The 19911-nt window shown below is 36.8% G+C and overlaps 1 protein-coding gene across 1 annotated transcript in view; it reads right to left on the bottom strand.

Moving 5' to 3' along the window:
• Nucleotides 1-16934, bottom strand: part of LOC126975453 (F-box/LRR-repeat protein 7) — an 86920-nt gene extending 69986 nt beyond the window's left edge. The window contains exon 1 of the mRNA XM_050823365.1: nt 16745-16934. The gene's annotated coding sequence lies outside the window, so the exon portion shown is untranslated. The remainder of the gene's footprint in view (nt 1-16744) is intronic.
• Between the last annotated feature and the right edge of the window lie 2977 nt (nt 16935-19911).

Genomic DNA, 19911 nt, shown 5'->3' with positions numbered 1-19911 from the left:
TTGCGATTATTTGCTATATTTACGTAGAACTATTTTATAATAACGTTAGCTTCCTGTGATTACTATATTTCAGAATCTTTCTTATTGATTCCAATCTAGTATGATGTAGTTTTGCGGTTAAAATTAACTGTCTCTCATATTTTATTTATCTGTACTACTATTTAAATCTGTAGGCTCGGTCTGTATGACTTTTTGAAGTAAAACTTCGTTACGAACGAACGCTAGCGTTACGCGAACGGTGATTTCCTGAGTTGTGGAGTAAACTGGAAATTGCTTGAAGAAAATTTCATTTCGTTCTTGAACATTTTTTTTTAAATTAGTATTTTACTGCGCCTTTTCCCATAGGACTGAACATAATTCAATAAAAGAGATCTCTTCAATTGCAGTATACCACGATATTTTGATATTTTCGGCCTCGGTATCATACCATATTCACATCCTTCTTAAAGAACCTTTATAAAGAGAAAATAAAAACATTGTATTGTATCGTTTTACTCTCAGGCCGATACGATGTAATGGTATGGGTACCATCAGAGAACTGCCCGTAATCTATGATTCCTCTGGTGTTGAATGGCCGGTAACACATGTCTAAACTCAGACGTTGCAGGAAAGTATATACTGTGGTCACTTACACGTACGCTCGTTTCTTATCCACAACCTAATATTGTTAAATCGACCAAACCAACAGTTATAACCGTTGACTACGATGCCCTCGATTTGATCCTTGCCCGCCATGTAGGTACATATGCTTTCGGTTTTCAAAATTCAAAAGTTTCGACGTTCGTAATTCGACGTTTTGTAAGGTCGGCATCGCTCTTGTGATTCCTCGGGTGTGATAAGATAATGAAGAATGAAAAAAAAAACAATTCAATAAAAGTTAATAAATATTCTAGAAAAACAAACTCCATCTTACACATATTCCATCAATATAACAATATACTGTATAATCAAATATAAATGGAATCGATTGTTTTAAAATTCGTATCGCGTGCTTGAATGTTATTTGAATTGTTTATTACGGAACACGCGAGCGGCGAGATTTCGTGGGAACTCGTAACGCATCCGTTTTGATCTCTTTGTAATGATTAGCGATTCAATAGCGGCGAACAGAATGCCGAAATAACTTTATTGGCTTCCATGATTTTATCACTTTTTGGGTCTAAAACAGGTGCTCAAAGTGCCTCAACGAGATATGGAGAAAGCTATGCTAGGACTATGACAGTTCGAAGCATGGAGGTTTTATTAAATATCTAAAATGCAAAAAAAAAAACATATTTAAATTGGGACATTATTGTATGTGTAAGATCTTCTTATTAAATATTTATTTCAAAAATATTTAAATATGGAACTCTTAACTGTATGTGTAAACTTATCGACTGTGCACTTTACAGGAAATGGCTTTTAGTGTGAGAAAACGTATCATTAAATAACTACTTACGCGAATTTGATTCGATCCTTAGTAAAGGAAATTCATCAAACTCTCTCATTTTTATGGACAACTCGCTAATAACCAAAAATGACTGCGAAAAGGGGGCAGGGTACAGAGCTCGACGAACAGATGGCTGTTCGGGCAGAGACCACGTACCGGAAGACGCAGTTTTGGTTGATCCCCCACAATATGGACCAACGATATGATCAAGATCGCCGCAATACGTTGGATGAGGGCAACAAAGGACCGATCGTAATGGCGTTCTTTGGGGGAGGCCTTTATCCAGCAATGGACGTTGATGATGATGATGAGCTGCCAATATTATTTTTTCAAAAAAAAAGAAGGAATTGTACCTAAGACAGTTTTTAACTGTATATATTATTGTAATAGCATAAATAATTTTAATTAGTAAGTTGAAGTGGCTATGCGTTAGCCACATAACTTGATCCGATTGATAAGAACAGAAGGTTCTCGAGTTGGACCAAGGGTAGGAAGATGTAATACGGGACAGCCCTATACATTGTATAAAATAAGATGTAAAAAAAATTAACAAAAAAAAACAACCGACTTCAAAAACACTTCCAAACCAATAAATATAATATGCACTAAAAATTATGAAAATATATGCGTATTTTTATACAATCTAATTCTAGTTACGATTATTGTTATTTTTGGAATCGGTGTCCTCCCGCCGCGACCCGCTCTCGCCTCTCGCCTCCTCACGACTCAAGCACATCTCACCTATAACTATGTATGTAGTTACAAACCTATCTTGGATGACACAAAGCAAGAATTCAGTCACGGGTCATGTATATTATGTATTCTTACAAAATATAAGAAAAATATTATGCGAACCGATTGTCTAAGTGTGTGTGTGAGTATGTGAGTGTGTGTCTGTGCGTGAGTGTGGTGTGTGTCATTGTTAGTTTTGTAATGCACTACTTATTGTGTTATTAAGAAGGTATATTTAAAAATTTACTCCGTTTAGTTAAAAAGCTCTTCCATTTCAACAAAATTCATAGATTTCAACCAAGTGGTTATACTTCGTCGACATTCCACTTTGTTAAGCGTACAGATCTCGAGTTTATATTACATATTTAGTCTGTTTTTTTTTATTTAATTCATTTTAAATATAATTGATATTCAATGATATAAAGACTGATCCCACTGGGAATCATTTTACGATTCCAGTTCAATCGCAATAAAATTGCAACAAGTTGTTAAACAGTAATAAAGTGAGGCTGATTGCTTCGTTAGCCACTACGAGAGAACCTTGCGGTTGTGGTAACCCGCATCTTAACACCGACCAACCCAGCCTACTTTCGTTTCCGCATTATGTGAACTTGTAAATTTGTCCTGAATCTTTGAGTGTTAAACAATTTCACACTAATCGAATAGTTAGAAAATGTTGATTAGTCTTAAGACGTATCGCAATTTGCTCTCTGCTAATTATAACTATAAAACATAATGCATAGAAATTCATAAGTATAATCAATATAAATCTTATATCTCTTATATTTAAGAGATTTCCCTGTGTATTGATTCATCACGATATCTTCGGAAATATAAGGCGTAGAGTAGAGATCAGAAATTTGGTAGAAGTATACCTTTCGCCGAGATCAGCTAAGAACGGATTTTATGAAATTCAAACTTCAAGAGTTTTTTTTTTATTATGAACAGAACAAAGTCTGTCGAGTCTTCTAGTAAGTATATAACAATTAAAATAAAATAAATAAGTTAGAAATAAAAAAGCCTATATTTCTACAACTTTCAAATATTTACAAAAAAAATACTTATAATTAACTTAGATATTAAATTAAGTATAAATTAAATATTAATTAGTACTTACTAAATTAACTATACTAGATAAATTATTAAGTAGTTGTTGCCTCTACGGCTAAGGCCTACCCTAAGCCTTTCCAATACGCTTTATCTCTGGCTCTTCTCATCCAGTCCGGTTTTGGACCGTTTGAGTAAAAATATCACTCCATCTTCTCTTATGTCTCCCTCTTTGTCTAGAGCCTTCCCAAGGTATTCATTCCGTAATTCTTTTCGTCCATCTTGAATTATCATATAAAAAATTAATCGTCGTTAAATCTACTCAACCTATTGTGAGTGCGTGGAGATTAGTTTAACTTGAAAGAAAGGAAAAGTTTATCTATCGATTCGTAAACATTTCTATGAAAGGAATTCTTTGACGTTTGACAGTTCTAGTATTCTTACAACAAAAGGGAACGGATATTGATGTGGTTGATGTAATAATTGAGCGCCTTCAAGTATCAGAATAAGGTTTAATACGGAAGAAATAAATGTTTTGATAATAAATAAATTTTATGAGTGTTGTATATATTTTATTATTGTATAGGAAAAGACGACGTTTACAGTATAAATTCTAATAAAGCCTTAACCATAATAGATGGCTTTTGACATCATGGCTCATAGAAACAGCACTTTTTATGAGGAAGAGAACAACGTCTGTCAAGTCAGCATACAGGTGTCCAGGATGGATGTACCTTCAACTGCTTTGCATCTAACGGAATACAAATTATATTTCAAGAAGTATTTAAGTACTTGTTCACCGTGGCCGTAAATAAATTACTTACAGTTCCATTGTCTTTTTTTTTATGATTCACTATGTCTATTGCTATAGATAATTAGTATGAGTAGCTGCTGCATGTTACTTTAAATTTAAAACTGACTTAATTTTTGTTATAAATAAAAAACTTTGTTTGACTTATAAATAAGAAAGTTGGAAAAAGAATTCCTGTTTCACAACATAAGTATCAAATACTATCAAAGAGGATGTAAACACTGAACTGCGTAAGTAAAAATTGAAATTTAGTTTAATATGAAACGTGCAGTTATTTAACATAAGTTTGAAATAGTTATTACAATAGGCGACAAAGTATAATACAGCTTAGTTTGAAAGCGAACAGTTGCTTAAAATGTAGTGAATTTCGGCTATCTCCGTTTTTTACAACATTATAGCCATCATCTGTAAATCTTTAAATTACTGCACGTTTCATACGTGCCTTTTTCTTGGAGAGTTTTTTTCATTTCACTCCTTTTTGGAGCTTTCGGCTCGCACATTTCATGCATCCGCCAGCTTCAAGTTTTCTTTCATTGATTGACTTTGGAAGTTTTCTTGCATGTTCTACGTCAAAGAGTTTTTATTTATTTTATGGTAGGGAAATGAATCACGTTAAAAATTGTACAACACGAGAATTTTGATATTTGATATGGTTAAGATAAATGTAGGTAAATAAATTGACACAAAAAATTGATGAAAACTATTATTTTCAGATAAAATACCTTAGGTACTATACATTATTTACAAATTAATATTGCTATAAATATATTAAAAATAATACTATACAATATCAGAGGAGTTATGGTATATTGCTATGTGGCAACGCTGCCGATATTAATACAATATTTGTGCTGCAGAAAAGGCCTATTCGCGCTATTTATAACCAAGGTCCTAAAGAATCACTGAGAGCAAAATTCAAAGAAATTAACATCGTGACCGTTGTCTCTCAATATACTCTTGATAATGTAATGTATGTTCATAGGCACATAAGTGAATTTACTAGAAACTGTCATAACCATAATATTAACACCAGGAACAGACATAAGCTTATAATGCCTACTACTCGGCTAAGTGGAGTTAGTAAGTCTTTTGTGGGGCGATGTATATGCTTTTACAACAAGATCCCAGAAAATGTTCAAAACAAAAGTGTAACGTTATTCAAAAGAATTGTGTGGTTAAAGGTTACTATAACAAAAATGACTTTCTTAATGATACCACAGATTGGGAATGGAGCGACGACCCTCAGGTTATTAAATGATAAGTTTAATTGTACAATATAGTAATATTGTATATGTTTACAAAGTATTGTAAACATATTTTTTTGATGAAAACAAAAAGCCCGCTGAGTTTGTTGCGCCCATTCTTCTCAGGCCTGAGGCATTCTTTTTAGAATGGGTCGAAGTTTTTTTTGACTTTCAATAAGTGATGTCACATCCTATTTTGAATAAAAATATTTGAGTTTGAATTTGCCGTCGATAAGTTTATTGGTACAGAAAAGTCAACGATAGTTACGATTTTTATCTCAAGTAGGCCACGTAGGTTAGGTAGGTAGTTTCGACATTGTCATTTGTCAGCAGACAAAATATGTAACTCACAAGTGTCAGCTCAAGAAAACACATTCATTTATTGCTTAGAATAATAGTTTATTGATATAAAATCTGAATTTAATATCTCCGATTCCTGGGCTACTTCGGACAGATTGATCGTGGCTGTCATTAAATTTCGTTCCTTCATTCAAGTCACACGACTTGCATGGCAATTCTCTTGAGAAAGAAAATTACAGAGGTTTCCCGTAGCCCTTCTGCATCAGACCATTCTGGGGGTATTTATGCCCCAAGATTGCTGAAGCCTTCTAAGAGTCTTACCGAGAGTAGCGGAATGATGGTTGATTGCTCGACTATTATAGTCCGACAATATCGTAAGATGCCAGTGGGTAGCGAGTGGTGTTGCGGGGAAGGGCAACGCAGAAGACTGCCGTAAACCCGCTAACCGCTGACATCTGTAGAACTCCGTTGCCGCCACCGTATGTCACCCCATGGGACGGTCGCGCACGAAGTTTTCGGACTATAGTAGACTAAGATCTTAAAGGTTTACATACGTATGTCAAAATATGACATATTTAGATATTAGTCTACAGTAATACTTGTCTTAATTTTAAGGTTCGTAAAAAAAGAACAAACAAAAAAGCAATATGTTTGTTGCATAAAGAAATTATCCCCAATATAGTTGTTTAAATTATTTAAAGTAACAGTATTTCGCAGTATTCGCTCTCTTAAATCGTATTAAAATGCTGATGCATAAGTTGTAATGTACTTTACTGTAATATAAACTGAATAAAGCGCATTAATTGAAGCCCTGTGTGTAATAAAGCCGTGATTACCAGTGTCTGACCTTAGTGTATTTTGGAAGTAATTAATTAACAACGCTGGTAACACAGTAGCACTGAACTCTCACAAACCTGATTGGCAAGCCCGATGGGCTGCTACTTCTTATCTTTAAGATTCCATTTGCGGGTTTGATTTTAACCAATGGGGTATGTGCGTTGTAGTCTTGATAAAATTCGAACAGGGCTGCGACTTTTAAATAAATAGATTATCAAATTAATGTCACTTTATTCATGTGTGTCAAGGAAATGATAGTAATGAATATCCAGTTTAGTTTTCTGTTTTCATTTACCACCACTTCGGCTCAACGCTCAAGGCTCAACCTTAATGAGACGAAGTGGCAAGAAACTCATTGCCCCTCTTCATCGTTTTACAAATCATTTCAATTACAATATGTTATGTAAGGTGCACGGACGAGTAAAAAAAGAAGGACTCCGCGCCGTGATATAAGCAAGTGAAGCACCTTTATGCTAGTGTGTGTGCGGTTACAGGATATACCAGGTACACAATTTTTTCTCCCTTAAATAATCATATATCCACAAATACTTTTATAGTATTGTTTTACACTTTTTCACAACGCACGATGGCATTTTTAAAATATTTTATTGCGACGCAAACTGATCTGTCACAGACGATGGCAAATCTCATAATGGCGGACGATCGGCTTGTATTAGTGGAAGTGTATGCGTGTGGCTATATATTTACATGTTTACCGGCTTGTTTTGGTGCCTCACTGTTATGTAAGGTGACACGGAGTCCTTCTTATTTTACTCGTCCGTGGTAAGATGTTGCAACAAATGCGTTTTAAAAATACTCAAACGTCAAATACTTAATGCTTTACACAAGTAAGTAATAGCAATTTGTTTATAGATGTACCACCATAAGTTGTTACACGAAAGGAATAAAAAACTGTAGAATCTGCTAGATTTATTGGTATTACTCGTGATTTCAAATTATGATGGAGTTGCTACCTCATATTGAAGGATTGGCTAAGTACCAACAGGATGGTGACAAAGTCATGCCACAGCTTCGCATTAATCTGCCTTTTCGCACTTTGCATTTTGCCCTAATTTGTCACAAGATGGCGCGGCGACGCTCCAAACTCCAACACTGAGTGCCAAGAACTGCTTACGTCAGTAAAGTTTTTAAGCGTCGGTGGTGTAATAGTTTGAACCGTTGTCTCTCACCACGAAGCCCGTGATCCTCGCCCACCACGTACCAATGTGTATTCGGTTTTAGAATTCATAATGTACTCGACGCTTTATAACGTCGACAACTCCTTCCTCTCCTCTCCTCTGGTGTGACAAGAGAGTATGGGCTGGGGTGATCACTTACAATCAGGTGAGACGTGTATGCTCGTTTGTCCTCCTCTTTCATAAAAATAAATGCAATTTCCAACTATAAAGAATCTGACTTGTATAAACGTAGCAGAGTTTTAGTTTTACTATAGAGTAGTGATAGATACTTACGTATAGTTTTACGATGAAAATAAATGTTAGTGTCAAATTTGATTACACGCTTCTTATTAGCTTCACCTGTATGTATGTTTGTTTGTAACCGACTCATTTAGACTTATATTTTTGATCCACTTTAAACGGCCAGAATTCGTTCAAACTTCGTAGACTTATCGAGGCCGATGACAATACTTGATAAAAATATTCCATTTTTCCATTTGCGATATAAGATTTTTGTTAATTTATATAATTTTAAATTTCAGCCATTATCTTTAACTGATTTATCTAATATTGGGAAATTTTCGAATCCCAAAGGGAATTTTTAATTCAGCAATACAAATTAAGTGCAAGTATAAAACAACAAAAAACACACGCTCTTATAGATAAACCAAACTAAAAAACCTATAAAAAGCGTGTTTTTTAGTTTTTTTTTTAACTACCCTCAAATTATTTTAGATACATACATACAAAATATGTTTATTTGTAACATATTATTCTTATAGTGTTTATTTTTTATCTATTTACCTGCGATTAAAACATATTCGCCAGCGACATTCGTTAATTTGTTTTTGGTTTCTTCGTCCATTATTAGAATAGGCAAAGGGTTCGAGCCCACACAGCCACATACGTTAATATTCAATAAAAAGTCCTATTTGATAACCTTCAATTTCTTACTATCTTTTGTTTTATTTAATGAGTGAATATTTCAAAATGTGCGAATGGTATTAATGAATTATAAATAGAATAAAAAATTAAAATAATAACCAGTCAAATAAAATAGCGGAATCCCAAGAACATTTAAAGAAGCATAAAAGAGAAAATCAAGAACCTGATAATGACCTCACCTGTAAAAAGTTTAAGTGTTTATGTTCTGATAATAATAATATCAAAATATAACATTATATCATTCTTTGTAAAATATATAAAATCTCACTTGCTTAAATAATATTATTTATTACAACGTCATTCTTTTATTTTAGGTAGAGAAAATGCCAATTTTGCTCAAAAGATGAAGTCATATCGTTAACGTTTCCGAGAAAAAAAATAGCAAAAAATCTAACTAAGCTCCTCAGTAATACGTGAGTGCTTATTTGGTAACAAGGCTTTATTTAATGTAATATATTAATGTATCTGTTAATTATTATTAAGTTTTAATTCAAGCGCGCGTAAAGATTACACGGACACTTTTTTATAAAATAAATATGTTTACCTTAAGGCAAAACAATAAATTTAATAAACTTAGAAACCGGCATAATCTTGCCTTAGTAGCGCGATAGTGAAAGTCTGTATCAAATCGAAAATGGGTTTATGTGTTGATGTTGATTGGTTCTATAAATATTACCACAATGTAATCAATTAATTAAATAACAATATATCGGCCACTCCTCTTTTATAATCCTGCATATAAAGATGAAGTCAATTATCTTATCTTCCTATATTTTGATGGTATTTTTTTTTTATGGAATAGGAGGACAAACGAGCGTACGGGTCACCTGTTGTTAAGTGATCACCGCCGCCCACAATCTCTTGCAACACCGGAGGAATCACAGGAGCGTAGCCGGCCTTTAAGGAAGGTGTACGCGCTTTTTTTGAAGGTACCCATGTCGTATCGTCCCTGAAACACCGCACAAGGAAGCTCATTCCACAGCTTTGTAGTACGTGGAAGAAAGCTCCTTGAAAACCGCACTGTGGAGGACCGCCACACATCCAGATGGTGAGGATGATATCCTAACTTGTGGCGTGTCGTGCGAAGGTGGAATTCGGCGGCAGGAATCAGGTTAAACAGCTCTTCGGAACACTCCCCGTGATTTATGAGTCTTCTACCGCATTTATGCGGTAGAAGACACACAATGAAGCGACGTCTCTACGCAACGCCAAGTGATCCAGCCGTTCATAGAGCACTGGGTCCCCGACAATTCAAGCTGCTCTGCGTTGCACGCGGTCAAATGGATCGAGCTGATACTGGGGTGCGCCAGACCAGAGATGACAGCAATACTCCATGTGTGGCCGGACCTGCGCTTTGTAGAGCGCTAGTATGTGGGCCGGCTTGAAGTATTGCCGTGCTCTATTAATGACGCCCAGTTTCTTTGAAGCCAATTTGGCTTTGCCTTCCAGATGACCACGAAATTGGCAATCGCTCGAGATTTCGAGACCCAGTATTCCGATACTAGGCGCGGCTTTAAGAGAAGTGTTCTCGAAGAGCGGTGATACGACAAATGGGGTTTTTTTAGTGGTAAACGCGCAAACTTGAGTCTTCTGGGGGTTAAATTGGACAAGGTTTAATTTACCCCATTCCGCGACCTTCTCAAGAGACGACTCGATAGAAGACACAAGTTTCTCCCGGCACTGGTCGACGATTTCCCGAGAGAGACCTGCATGGCCAGTGTATACGGCATCACCAGTGCTATCGTCTGCATAGCAATGAATGTTGGAGGTGTCCAACATATCATTGATATGCAGAAGAAACAGCGTGGGAGACAGCACACAGCCTTGGGGCACTCCAGCATTTACGGGCTTCGGGTTCGAGCAATATCCGTCGACAACGACCTGTATGCTGCGCCCAGTGAGGAAGCTGGAGGTCCACTTGCACAAGCTCTCGGGAAGCCCAAATGATGGAAGTTTGGAGAGGAGCGCCTTGTGCCATACACTATCAAAGGCCTTCGCTATATCCAGGCTAACTGCCAGGCCTTCCCCCTTGCTTTCAATAGCCGCTGCCCATCTATGTGTTAGGTATACCAGAAGATCACCTGCCGACCGACCATGGCGAAATCCGTATTGTCGGTCGTTGATCAACTGGTGACCCTCTAGATATACCAAGAGCTGACGGCTAATTATGCTCTCCATGATTTTGGAGAGCAGGGAGGTAATAGCAATAGGCCTGTAGTTTGCCGGATCCGAACTGTCTCCTTTTTTTTGGATCGGATGGACAAGGGCTAACTTCCATGAGTCAGGGACTACGCCTTTAGAATAAGAATGCCGGAATAAACGCGTTAGCACCGGCGTCAACTCAGGGGCACACGTTCTAAGCAAGATTGGAGAAATGCCATCCGGCCCGCTCGACTTTCTGACGTCCAACGAAAACAGAGCTCGCCTAACTGTTTTCTGTCTGAACTGTACTTCAGGCATAGAGCTCTGACACCACGGGATGGTCGGCGGTGTTTTTCCGTTGTCGTCAAGAGTCGAGTTGGAGGCGAAAAGAGTGCACAAGAGATCGGCTTTCTCTATTGCCGTATGGGCCAGGGTGTCATTCCTCATGTGCAACGGCGGCATGGACGGCTGGCTGAAGTTACCAAGAGCAGCTTTCGACAACGACCAGAACTTGCGTGTTCCGCTCGGGTAACTGGAAAGCTGCTCGCTGATTTTGACGACGTGTTTTGACGGCATCCGGAGGCACGGTTGTATTTCCTCTTAAGAACTGTGCAGTTCGGATCCTTTGTGGCCAGCGTCGCAACCCAAGTTCGATACGCCTGTTTTTTGCAGTCAGATGCTGCTTTAACAGACGCATCGAACCAGGGCTGTGATCTGCCACCGATGGGTACTACAGAGTTTGGTATAAAAATATCCATACCCTGTAGTATCACATCGGCTACTGCAACGGCGCAGGCACTAGGATCATCCGAAGGGAAACAAACCCTGCCCCAAGGGTAGGTTGCAAAAAAGGAACGCATCCTATCCCAATCTGCTGACTTGTAGTGCCAAACGCGGCGGGTGGCTGGTGGTCTGCGACGTTGGCGTCGGATAGGCACTACACTCCTGACCAGGCAATGGTCGGACGTTCCGAGAGGGGCGTCGACAAAGACCTGGTAACCATCGGGATGTGTAGGTAGCAGAAGATCTAATAAGGACGGCATGTGGCTATCCACATCCGGGAGCCGCGTTGGCGACTCAACCAATTGGGACAGACCATACGCCAATGCAAAATTGTGCACAGATCGCCCTGCGTAGTCTGTGGTACGTGATCCAAGCCATTCGGCATTGTGCCCGTTGAAATCACCCAAGACTACGATTTCAGCAGAGGGGATCTGTGCAAGTACGTCGTCAATTGCCGCTTGAACGCAGCCCATGAGATGATCGGTTTCAGCGTTACCACTATGGGACCTGTAGACACACGCATAGATGCGGACGCGGTCCTCTAAATCTACGCGGAGCCAGAGAGTGGACAGGTCCCTACCCTCAAAATTGCCGAGACGGCGACAGATATCCTCCCTAACGTACACACATACCCCGGCATGAGGCAAAAAATTGTGCTCGCAAAAATCGCTAGGTCGAGATATCTGCGTCTCAGTAAGGAAACACAAGGCCGGCTGCGCCGTCTCAAGGTGGTGGTGGACCGCGTTTAAATTAGAGTGAATTCCCCTGATATTGCAAAAGTCCACGTTGAGTGTGGAGCGGGGTGCCGTGGTGATACTGCCTCGTTTGTCCTTGGTCATGCGCGGTTCTGTGCCCTCCCCAGAATACGAAGGGCAGCCCGAGCTAGAGTGCCCGGGGAGGGATTCTCCAACTCTGGTAGAGCCGGTACTCTCCTGGGGTAAAATGTTTTTGATTACCGCTGTCATATTCGGGTGGAGGGGTGGGGGGGGAATGGCCACCGGTCCTCGACACTAACCTATGCGAAACATAGCGGCACTAGGCCGCCGGTATTCTGTGCGAGTGTGGTAATTAACCCGGACGAGTCTGGCCCGATTGTGCTGACGTCAAAAGACGGACTCTCCCACTTCTAAAAAGCCCTTAGTCGCCTCTTACGACACCCATGGGCCTGGGACTCCCCTATTCTTTTTACGCCCCGGGAAAAGTGCAGGGCAAAAGTTCCCATTATATGTAGTGGTATACCACTACATATAATGGGAACCTTAACTACTAGCTACATTAATGGTAATCATTAATTAGATATTGTTTTAAAGGTTCTTTAAGTTTTATTTAATTATTATAATTTATAATATATCTTAATAAACATATATACATCCAGTGTCCATGTTTGTTTTCAGTGAACTCCTAGAAACTAATGCACGGATTTTAATGAGGATTACTTCATGGAGTTCAGTTTAGTTCAACTTGAGAGATAGAGTAGTTTTTATTTCGATTTGGGACCCATTATCATTTTTATTTCCAATATTTGTTTTGTATGGACACATTTTCTATGAGAGAATTTATTGATGCACGGTTTGACAGTTCTGCTGTGGCCTGTGAACCAGTTTCATTATAACAGCAGGCAGCATATTTTACGAAATAATTCTTTATGTTCTGCATTATTATTGACTAATTCTTAAAAAAAAACAATATTTTATTTATTATGTACAGAACAACGTCTGTCGGGTCAGCTAATATATATATATTGGACCTGTATAGCCGGTATGGTTAGCGATCCTACCTACTAAGCTAGAGGTCCCAAATTCGAATCCCGGTAGGTGCAAACATTTATATGATTAATATCGATGTTTGTTTCCGAGTGATGGATGTTTATATGTATTTATGTATGTTTAAGTAAGCATATAGTATTAAATATATCGTTGTCCTGCAACCCATAACAAAGGCCTAATTTGGGGCAAGATAATTTGTGTAAAAAAAAGTGTGTCAATATTATTATTATTATTATATATATATATAGGTATATACATGGCGTCCCAATGCCAATAATTTACTGAAAGAAGACTTTTTTTTTAATTTATAAAGCATTTTGAACTGTATTCATAGATTTTTATAGAATTGCCTTGCTGAAGCGGGAATTAATATAAGGGACGGCAGTGCTCTTGTTATTTTCTCTGGTGAATTTTCATTCATTCATTCAAAGGTGGCCAGGTGAATAAATTAAATGGGCATCACTGCAAACATGACCATCATCCATTGATCAGGGTATTTTGCAAAATTTACTGAAGAGATTGCTTCATCATCAGCCGGAAGATGTCACTAATCGACAAGGCCCACCAACCATCTGGCATCCGTTGATCTTACTTAGCAATTATTTCAACTCCTGTTTTATTTTCGATTCTCTGGTACTACAATCTAACAGACCAGATCATAATTTTCCATTTCATGAGCATTAACATGATTACCAAATATATTATAGCATATTAAATCCGAACAAGTTCAGATTGAACCCTTACGCCTAGGGCTTTTATACATGAAACCTATGGAAGAGGTGGACAAACATTTGCATGGGTCACCTGTGACGTGATGTAAAGTGATCACCTTCACCCACACTCTCTAACCTTAGGTGATTGTATAGAATTTGTGAAGGTAACCATTTCGTATAGAAGAAAGTTCCTAGAACTGCATTCTCTAGAAATACCACATATTCAAATCGTGAGGCATATGGTTGGTGTCGTCCTCTAGGCGTTTTCGTTCTTTGTATTATATCGTTGGTGAAATTCGGCGAGAGAGTAAACAATTGTATGATAGCAATATAAGATATTTTATATTACGTGTAGTAGCGGAAGTTACACAAGTGATATAATTGGGATTGTATTGCAGCCTGCCTGCTCTTAGGTCGTTTTACGATCCATTACAACTCAGATCATAATACTGTGACTGCTATGGCCAATTTTAGGCAACATTAAATATGCCTTTCCATTACACCATAGAGGACAACGAATTTGAAACTGCATGACGATGTACAAAAAGGACTAAAGTCCGCTATCCGTATAGCAAGAATAGCGTTGAGTCTATGATGGGCTTAAGACATGCTTTCAATCTTAAGTCCGTGTTCCAGATGGTATTTCGTACATAATCCGTGATCAACTGTGTGCTTTTCATCGAAATCCGGGTAAAGGAAAATATTATAAGTGCTAATCCTTGAGGATAGACTAGCAACTTTATGTACATACATCCATCTCATCTCTAAAAATCCCGATATACAGAGCTTTAACACCAAAAGTAGATTCAAGCTCGCCGTTCCAAATCTTATATTGAGATTTGCAGAGCATACTTAGACTTTGCTCAGACTTTAGTTACGTAAAACTCAGCTGAGTGTGAGCTTAGCATAATCTTTGATTTCGTTTTAATAGCCATTTCACAGCTGTTATTTGTTTGAGTGAAATGTTTAAGCCAAGACAGGCCAATGCAAAAGTCAAGTTCGTGTTCTATCACACTCAGCTACGTTTAACGTAAGTAAAGTCTGAGCAAATTTTAAGTAGGCTCTATAGATCTTAGCCTAAGGCTCCACAAAGTTGGTGATTCATTTTCATTGGGGTTAAGTAAGCTAACAATTAAATACATTGCCATAAAGTATTCTTGACTTGCCTATACTGATACTACAAAATGTTTGAAATCTAAAGAGTTATTGATTTTTTTTTAAAGTTCATATCATTACATTTCATTACTGAAGTGGCAGTGGGCAAGGCACATAATTCCGCGGACAGATGGCCGGTGGGGCAGTAAAGTCCTCGAATGGCGACCACGTACCGGAAGACGCAGTGTTGGTAGGCCCCCACAAGATGAACCGACGATCGGGTCAAGATCGCTGAAATACGTTGGATGAGGGCAGCGCAGGACCGACGTCGTGGAAATCTTTGGGGGAGGCCTTTGTCCAGCTGTGGACGTCTTCCGGCTGATGATGATGATGATCCTTACATTGCTACGTACACTTACAATTCAACGGATATTGAGGGACTTGTACAGCAACTGTATGCAAAATGAAGGAACCTCATTCTACAGCTTTGTAGTACAAGGAAGAAAGCTCCTTTAAAACCGCACTGTGGAGGACCACCACACATCCAGGTGGTGGGGATGATATTCTAACTTGTGGCGTGTCGTGCGAAGGTGATATAGTTGCAGCTTGTGGAAGAGTTTCCGCAATTAAATATACAACAATACTCTACTGTCTCATTTATAAACGCAATGAAAAGTCACTCCAACTCCCTGCCATGTAATTCTGTAGTGACAAACGTAAGATAAAGACATAAGGTTTAAAATTTTAAATTTGAAAGATTGAATACGCGTTTATTAATAACAAAGTATAGATATTTTACGCGTTGTGTCATACCCGTTCCGATTAATACTAAATCACTACTTATGCGCTGGTGGTCTATAAGACACCAGTTAAGTGACATCTTTGACGCGGCTGTGTCACTTTTTTTTTTTAATTAAATTTCTATGGTTTTGCTGCAGTGACAAAATAAACTTGACCTTAGATTCATCCAAGTCAAAAACTCTTTTGAGTTCGAGGTATTTATAAAGACTCATTGGTTTTGAAAAGCTGGAATAATCCAATACTCTGTTTATCCAACAATTAAATATATAAAAACTTAAATGTAATTATGAAATCAATTCTTCTGAACCCAAACGAGCATTTGTCACTCGGCTCCTTTCGAATGTTTAAGCAGATTTAGATGTAATTTTGTGTATAAATTCAAACTCAATTTGTTTCTTGTTTTTTCAATTTGTTTTTTGTTTAAAATTATTCGAGTAATGTTCAAGCATTAACGCGTTTTTCGGGTTGTCGGGTATAATTTTAATATAAAAAAAATACTTTCATATTTTTTTTAATAACCAACTAGATATGCCTCTTAATTTAAAAATTACCTCGAAACACATCTGTAAAACAACAGAATAACGAGTAATGTAGATGTAAGCTATTTTATTAGTAAAACACTACCCTGTCTATAGTTAATAAAGGATATATAAATACAGTATTTGCTGTCATAAAGAAAGCATAATTTGACTACAAAATTCTTATCTGAAGTTTTGTATCGCAACATGAAGAGGTCATTACTCTTTTCGTTGCATCTAATTCAAATTTTAACCTGAACAAAGTTTTAATATCACATTTAATCTTAGGTTTAGAACTAGCTTTGTATAACAAAAATGCGAAAGCAACTTATTATTGATAAAGTAAAGTTGTACATATAGAAGTGTAGACCGATAATAGATATCTAGAACTTAAAAGCCTTACTTGTTATACACCACACTTTTTCCTCACGGATTTCGCGTAGATAATATCCCACATCTTCAAATCCGCACAAAATCACACATCGTATTCACAACACATGCACAAACACTATATTTCAATCCATCATAACATAACTAACATTATTTCTATAAATTTGACACACAGGAACGCTATAAAGCGAATGATGACCCTAAAAGTCGTTTTACAACTGATGCAAAAGTTCCAAGTTTCCCTGCGCCCGCGCAGTCGGTATGCGGTGAGCCTGTGTGTGTTCAGTGTTCAAGTAGCGCGCACACACACATGGACACAACAAAGTTTTTGTTGATGTCCATGGGGCAAGTAGCCGGCGAACTACACCGTAGTTACGTGTAACATAATATTTTATAGAGGCTTCTCAAAATATCAACAACATAGAAGCCTGCATTTTTAATATCGTCTCATTTTGTAATCGTAATTTAAGCTTAGTGTTATAACTCACTGTAAAAGATACGACTTATGAACATATTAGTCTAATTTGAGAAAGGTTCTTTTTAGGGATTTTAAACAAGAGCTTTTTAAACAAAAGTTTCAAATAATCGTAAAATTTTAGTAATTCACATTCTTTTTGTTGCGTTCTCAGGTAGTTACCATTTTTAAGGTACATAAATCCCTTTTTTATGTTTATATGATGGATTTAAATCCGTGAATCTTTGAAGGTACACGAGCGCATGTGTTTAATTTCCTAGTCCCTCGGACTTTGATTATTTGATTGAAGGCTTTTATTTAAGAAGTAAGTCTAATCCTGTCATTAAGGACTGTTTCTTTTATGTGATATTATGACAACTAGTGCTAGTGCAAATATAACAATTTGTAACTGCTGTTTTATAAGTGTTACCTTGTATGCTAAAAGAGAATTTTTATCGAAACAATCGCATATTTATTATTTAAATCAATTTCGCGTCAAGAATTAGGTATAGATTTTTGTCTTTGGTATAATAAGTTTGTAGAGAAACACTTTAAGTATCTGACGCATGCATATAACTCATTTATAATCAAAGTTATTATAACAATAAAGATTATTAAAAAAGAAGAATTCTCGGTTTGAATATTATTGCAAGTGATCAAGATTTCTCATGTTGGTCGAAGTCCCGCTAGCCAAGTTCTTGTATCTTCTGTCTCGCTCCATTCTCCACTATATCGTACAATAGAGCGGGACAACTCCAGATTCACGTTACCGTTGTAATTTAGCTGAGCTTGATGTGACATTTATTAACGATCAAAATTATTTTGACGTGTATGAAATCGAATCTGGCGCAGTTTGGAAGATGTTATTAGAAGCAGTATATGTTGAGAGGAATATTTCTTTTGATTTAGAAGCTTAAGATAATACAAAGAGTTTGTTAAAATAATGTTGGTAATAATGCTGTCTAGCCTATTGGTAGAGTGGTATATATTCGAATATGTATCTTCGTGTCAGATAATAATTATGTAATACCCCTTTGATCATTAAATTAAAAAAATAGTGATATATATGATATAGCTATCTCTTTTAAGTGGTTGTGGTGGGGTGTAAGAGATTCGACACAACTAATCCAAGCTCGTACCATTCGTATTATATAAAAAACTAAAAAATACGCTAAAAAAGTAGAAATTGTTATTTAATTGAAGAGTAGTTTTATTTTAAATAAAAAAATCAATTCGATCGGTAATAAGAGGTGTATTAAATTCAACTTTTAGTTATTTGATACTTTTCAGTTTTTGAAGTCGGTTTTTTTAATATAGTTTTTTTTTATAATTCTCCTAATTCTGATTTTTATTTTATTCTGTATGTTTCAAAATTAATTGTATAATAAACAAAACGTTTTAAATATTTTATGTTCGCACAGAAATATCCCTCACACAAGATACCAATCACTATGTTATGTTATAAATAATAAGAATAAATGGAGGAAATGGGGGGGGCTTTGCCCATCTGTGGGATGATGTATATCAGTAGTAACTTAATGAGAACGCAAAAAACGGTTCACTCGATTGTAGTAAACGTGCAGTCATTGATAGATTGACAGATGACGGCTATAATCTTGTAAAAAACAAAGAAAGACGAAATCCACTACGTCTTATGCAACTGTTCGCTTTCAACTTAGCCGGATTATACTTCATCGCCAATCGCTATACTGTAATTACTACTATTTCACTCATGTCAAATGACTGCGCGTTTCATACTAAACTAAACTGCAATTTTTACTTTGGCACTGCCTCCTCTTATTACGTGGTATTTACATCCTCTTTGGTAATAGGTTTTTGAAAAGAAATAAGTATGTGCTAATGTTATTCAACTTTTAGCTTGAACAGCCGATATAGCCCTTTGAATATTTTTTTCTAATATAAATAAAACAAAATAAAAAAATACGCTCTCAGAAACTACTTTATACCAACCATATATATTCTGCAAAAATATTTATCTTATCAATAAGAAACATCCATTCATCTAAATAGACAATAAATCCGCTATACATTATGGATAAAATTCATATTCATAAACCACAATGGGTATTTTATGACAAAAATTAATTATAGGTAAAGGTTTAAAGGGCCTGCAAGGCTCTTGTCATTCCTCTGGTATTGCAGGAGAATGTGGGCGGCGGTGATCACTTAACATCAGGTGACACGGGACTGCCCTCAGGCTATTTAAATAATAAATTTGCCTGTAACGAAATTTGATACAAAAAAAATAAAAGGCTCTTCTTCTCAAGTCTGACACATACATTTTCGAATGTTGATATTTGATAAAATAAAAAAATCAAACAGTTTGATTTCTCTTCAAGTATTTTACAATTATTTACTATTCCACTTTAGCCAAGGGCCTTATAACTACAATTTGATAAAAATAACAATGTCCACCCACGCGTCTCCAGTCCACTATTGAATAATGCTCGATTCTGTATCGAGTATGGGACATTCTTTGTTGTTTATATCTTTCGTCGGTAGCATATCATATGCGTGCGAAAGGGACGGCTGCAGAGGAAGTATGCTTATCGTTCATTCCAAGAATAACTTTCCCATAGATTTTTGAACTGAAAGCCTGTAGGTATGTTTGGAATTTTAAAACATTTCTTCCGTACGCCGTATGAGGTATTTTTGTAATATATTATGAGTCAAGTAATTTATGTTAGTCATTGTGGCTCACTTAT

This window comes from Leptidea sinapis, chromosome 36 (assembly GCF_905404315.1).
Source record: "Leptidea sinapis chromosome 36, ilLepSina1.1, whole genome shotgun sequence".
Taxonomy (NCBI): Eukaryota; Metazoa; Arthropoda; class Insecta; order Lepidoptera; family Pieridae; genus Leptidea; species Leptidea sinapis.
This window is presented reverse-complemented; position numbering and strand designations above follow the sequence as displayed.